Below are 6,000 nucleotides of genomic sequence, written 5' to 3' on the forward strand. Positions count from 1 at the left end.
CCCAGCCACTCTGGGCAGCTTCCAACAAAGATTAAAAATACATTAAGGTTGGATATAGTTACAATAGAATGGTCTCGGTGGTGGAGTGCACATTTTTCTTCTTATTTACTTACGATTATAACTTTGTCAAAATATTTTTTTAAAATTAAAAAGAAAGTATACAGTGTAAATAAATGTATAAAATATAAATAAAAGAATGAAATAATATATAGATAGATAGATAGATAGATAGATAGATAGATAGATATAGATATAGATATAGATATAGATATAGATATAGATATAGATATAGATATAGATATAGATATAGATATAGATATAGATGATATAGATATAGATATAGATATAGATATAGATATAGATGATATAGATATAGATATAGATGACCTTAAGCCAACACAAATTCCTTACTATGGTGTATCTACTTACCCCAACTGAGGGAAGGCAGAAGAAGTTGCCAGAAGTTACCTCAGTGCGAAGGTGACGAAAAGGAGTGTGTCGGGCCAGCGAAAGAGTGGGTTGGGTTTGGGGAGGAGGATAAAACAGCTGGAGGACCTACATTTTGGGGTCCCTGAAGCTTGAACTGTTATGGGGAGCCCTTTGCAACCAGCAACAAGTTCTGGGGTAACCCCTGTTGTCTTCTTCAACAAGGTTGTTCCTCGGCAGTTCGCCACACCTTGACGACACCTGTGCTACCGACTGTCAAACGTTGGGATTGTTGAAATAGATACAACAACAACAAAAATAAACAATTTGAATTGTGACACTGAGATTGGACCTAAAAAAACAAAAAGCAATGTGGACTAAAGTTGCTTCTGGGATTAGCGGCCCTGAAACTTAAGCTTCCTTAGTTTCATAGTAGATCTGCCCCGGCTCTTTATTAATTGATCCTGCCTACAAAGCAATTAATAACACCTCACAAAAAATGCAGGTGTAACCAGTGCTATTTTTTTCTAGAAAAAACAGTGCCAGAAGTCACTGGAACGCCTCCCTTGTTCTCTTTATAATGGCAATGGCGCCCACCTGAGAGGTGCCAGAACCGAAGTTCCGGCAAGTTCCGGCTGGGGAAAAAATGCCCTGGGTGTAACTAAAATTCACCCCACGGGGGTTGATGGAAGGACACAAAATGAAAGTTTCCACCACCCTGGTCTCACACATCAGGGCCAGGAGCACGTAGGATATAGTTTAAGCTATGTTGGTGGAGGATTGCCCTGCTAAACCCTCTTGCAGGCCATGTGGTGCAATCTGTGGATCTCCTCAGATTTGCACACTGGGCTGGCTCCAGTTTTATCATCATGCAGACACAGCACTCGCCCTCCCATAGCACCCTTCCAACCTTTGTGGCTGGTGGGTGCGCGTGAGGCATTTTATTTGGGAAGGGTTGCCACAGGGAGGATCGCAGTGGCAAGACAAACAGCGCTCTTATCAGGAAAGTGCTGGTTGCGGCCTACAGCCGCCATTTTACTTCCCCTCACAACGTCCCAGGGACCTGATGTACTATCGCTCAGGGCATAGCTGTCAACTTTTCCCTTTTCTTGCGAGGAATCCTATTCGGAATAAGGGAATTTTCCTTTAAAAAAGGAAAATGTTGGCAGCTCTGGCTCAGGGATGCTGTTTGAATCAAGTCTCGTTTTCAAAAGAGGGTTTCTTGTTATTAGATGCATAAAGCCGCCTACAATTTCACTGGGACCCGCTCATTTCCACACACAGTTGAAGTCATTTATGGCAGACAATTATTATTATTATTATTATTATTATTATTATTATTATTATTATTATTATTATTATTTACAGCACAGTAGTCCCACTGACAACAGTGAGTTGGCTCTTGTTAAATCTGAGGAAGGGAACATTAATTCTTTCTTATCCTCAGTACAGTAGTACCTCAGGTTAAGTACTTAATTTGTTCCAGAAATACTTTTATATAGAAAAAACAAAAACAATAAACAATAAAATGCGACTTTAACTTTCCCATTTTAAGAAAATTACATATCAAATGTAAACAATCACAGACTGTTTCATTTTCATCACTACAACATATTTATGTTTCCTGAGCCAATTACAGATTTAGAAAAAATATATATGATACAGTAGTACCTCAGGTTAAGAACTTAATTCAATCCGGAGGTCTGTTCTTAACCTGAAACTGTTCTTAACCTGAGGTCCCACTTTAGCTAATGGGGCCTCCCGCTGCTGCCGCGCCGCCGGAGCACGATTTCTGTTCTCATCCTGAAGCAAAGTTCTTAACCTGAAGCACTATTTCTGGGTTAGCAGAGTCTGTAACCTGAAGTGTATGTAACCTGAAGCACATGTAGCCTTAGGTACTACTGTAGTCTGTTGCCATTCGATGTCATATCTTTAAAAAGAAATATCATCATGTGGGTTAGAAAGCGTAGATTTTGCCGCTATTTATTTTGGTTTCTTTCCTATCAAAGCATAATCAAATATTCCTGAAGTTTCATATGGCCACATCACACCCATTGTGCCTTCCTGCTGAAGTTGCAACAAATATTCTGCTGAAAGACAAAACCGCATATCCTGTGGGATCTATCTGTGCAACCGTTTCTTTTTGCGTTTATCCTCTCCATTTCTCCCTGCTTGCAAAAATAAAAGTTGAAGGTACTGATTATTTTCCTTGATCTAGCAGACGCCTTCTAGCAAAGGCAAGATCAGACAGTAGGAAATTTGTATCACCCTGTGAACACAGCGGTGATTATGGCAGATGTCAGAACCAGGAAAATAGGAGAGATAGAAAACATAAATGCAAGTGAAAGGAGGAGAAGAAATGAGCTGGATCTCAGCACCAGCTATTCCAAACTGAGAGGACATATTTTGATTTTCTCAGATATTGGCAAAGATTGGCTCAGACATCATCCCGAAATCTCCTTGACCTACAGTGGTACCTTGGTTTAAGAACTTAATTTGTTCTGGAGGTCCGTTCTTAACCTGAAACTGTTCTTAACCTGAGGTACCACTTTCGCTAATGGGGCCCTTGTTGCCGCCACACAATTTCTGTTCTCATCCTGAAGCAAAGTTCTTAACCCGAGGTACTATTTCTGGGTTAGCGGAGTCTGTAACCTGAAGCGTCTGTAACCTGAAGCATCTGTAACCAGAGGTACCACTGTACATGAAAAATGGACAATTAATATTGTTCTCACAATGCTGTAGGCTTTGCCACTTGGACATGAGGACCTTCAGGGCACATTCAAAACCTATGATTCTAAGGTTGTAAGCTAAAAGAGTAGATTAATGGATTTGGAGAACGTCACATATCCTCAATCACTGAAACTCTGCTTTCTAGAGATATTGAAACTTCCCAGCTTTGCATTGCACTGTAGTTTTATGAAACTGTGTGTGTTTGTAGAACAATGTTGCAACTCAGAAGAGAGTACATGTTCATGGTTGTTATGGTTGTGGTTTGCAGCCATTCAGTAAGTGCTATGACACTGAAGCAATGACACTCATTCTGTATAACCATTTGGGAGGATCCCTTGACTCACCAACATAGCGGCAAATAAAACGTTTTAAATGTGTTGTGAAATGCAATAAACACATGTGACACTAGATGGCGACAGTGAGCTATGCAAAAATTCAATGTATTTTCCCAAACTTTTTTAAAAAAGGATTTTCACAGTGTTTTTAATATGTGTGTAGATTCCACCCCTGTGAACAGAATCATGCAAGGCTCACATTCAGATTTGTAAATGCTTTTTGCATTATTTTATTTCAATAGCCATAATGAGTTCCACAGAACCCAAACCATTTGCTCCTGGTCATTTTAACTCTGAAGAAGTAGAATTAAAGCTTTATGCTAAGTCCTTCAAAGACACGAAACAATGCATTATATATTCAAATAAAGTGATATTGTTTGTTTGTTTGTTTATTATTGAATTTATATACAGCCCTATAAATATAAATTCAACAATATTATATATATTGAAGGAGGTCACAGAACAACATACAACAAACTCTGTGCATATAATTTACAACCAAAACACGATATATTTGCAAACAGACACACAAGCCCTCCATCACGGCAGAGTGGGCTTTAGGCATGCACATGCCACTCTTTGGGTCTGCTTCCTCTCTCTCTCTCCCCGCAGGTGTGTCCCCAATCTGTTCCGGAGGGTTGGGAGAAGCCCAGAACAGGCTTATGGTGGGAGAAGAAGTGGAGGTTCTGCTGTGTGAGCAGAAATCATTTAACTTGCACAAGAATTTTGCTGGATTCAGCCCTCGTTCCCTCGCCAATGCGCAAACACAACACCGGACCTCACTTGTTTCCTAAAGGTTCAGATTCCCTTTCCATGTCTTCATCCTCTATGCCTGCTCCAACCCTTTGCATTTGGATGCACCTCCTAAATTCGAGCAACAAAAGGCTCAGATGGTCCCCAATGTCATGTCATCTCAGATCAGCTGGCCTTCTGCTCCTTAGCCTCCCTTGGCCCAGTCTCTTCCCCTAAGATCCTGACCCTGGAACATATTGATAATTCCACTGCGACATCCTAACTTGAGAAGTTCGCTACCTGCTTCAACCACATGACAAAGTTTCCTTGTATTTGAAACTGGGGAAATCCAACTTTTGCATCCAGGCGGTGTACAAATATAGGTGACTCTTGATTTCATTGCATTTCAGATCATCGTGAATACCCAGTAGGCTGTCAATCAGAACTTTTGTATCTTTCTGTGAAGTGCCAGTGTCAATCACTGTCTAGAAAAGCTGTGCTTTCGTCCCGTGAACATATGGCTGTGTTTTGGGCTGATATGACTCAGAAGAACCAGATTAGGATATCAAGAGACAAGTACGAAGCAGCTGTGCATGTATTCAGGCCAATTATTGCTTTAGCCCTCAAGGGCTTCATTTAAAGTCTTTGGCAAAGATGGATGGAAGGAAGGGGAAACATTAAAAGAAATATTTTACTCTCACAGTGTTCAGAACAAGTATATACATGAAACAGAATGATAAGAACTATATATATGGGGTCCTAGTTCAGTCGTAGAGCACAGGATCGGTATACAGAAAATCTCATCTTCAATCCCTGGTAAGGATGGAGTTCACATTTAATTCAGGTTCGCGTGTAAAAGCAAACATACCTAATCAAACACTTTCCAAAATGATACACAAGTGGAAACACAAACATCCTACAAACGCCACACTTCTCCGAATTTTGCAGTGCAGTTTTCCAGCCAAGCAATGTGCTAAAAAAAGCATTATACTAGGGTAAAATGTGTGCATAAAAATGCATGTATTTGTGAGAAAAGCATACAAAATGCATTACATATGGGGAAATCGCTTTTCAAAATGTGTTTATTAGGCAAAATTGCAAACAAAAATGTGTATATTGGGGAAAATGTGCACTATAACACGGGTGTATTTTTCATGAAAAGATTGTGGAGGGCTGAGCTTGAAAGAGGAAAAATGAGAGAGTTAAAGAAGCCAAAATTGATAGATTTGCCCATTCCCCAATTCTTGGCATCAGCAGTAGAAAGGGTCATGGAGGAGACTCCAAAGAATCATAGAGTTGGAAGGGACCATGTGGGTCGAGGCTCGAACCCATGACCCTAAGATTAAGAGTCTCATTACTGACTGAGCTATGATAGGAATGATCTCCATTTGAGATCCCAGGCAGTTGCTAGATGATGGGTTGTGCTACCTAGTCTGACCTAGGGATGGTATTTCCTTTCTTTTTAAAAAATAATTTTTATTGAATGATTTTATGCTACAAAAAACAATACAGCCATACTACCACTAAATATAATTCAGAAATAAAAATTACATACATCAATATTTAGTTTGTTATTTGTTATTTACCATCTTATTTCCTCCCAAACATTGCATATAACAACACACATTTGTGCAGACACCCACACACCCACACCCGCACACAAAATGATAATAATGAAAGCAAATATTTTTTCCCCTTTTATGTTCCAAAATCTTTTCTTCAACTTCGACTTCCTGTCAAGTCCCTTAGCATATATTTTATCTTACATTTGAATGTA

General features: G+C 39.6%; 1 protein-coding gene across 4 annotated transcripts in view; it reads right to left on the reverse strand.

Annotated features, from left to right (window-relative positions):
- CPNE4 (copine 4) overlaps positions 1-1,180 on the reverse strand; it is a 255,178-nt gene extending 253,998 nt beyond the window's left edge. For 2 of the 4 annotated variants that reach the window (XM_083468249.1, XM_083468250.1), the window contains exon 1: positions 430-1,180. The gene's annotated coding sequence lies outside the window, so the exon portion shown is untranslated. The remainder of the gene's footprint in view (positions 1-429) is intronic. The other 2 variants (XM_083468247.1, XM_083468252.1) reach the window with 2 other exon arrangements.
- Between the last annotated feature and the right edge of the window lie 4,820 nt (positions 1,181-6,000).

Source organism: Podarcis liolepis (assembly GCF_965112155.1).
Source record: "Podarcis liolepis genome assembly, chromosome: 12".
Lineage (NCBI taxonomy): Eukaryota > Metazoa > Chordata > Lepidosauria > Squamata > Lacertidae > Podarcis > Podarcis liolepis.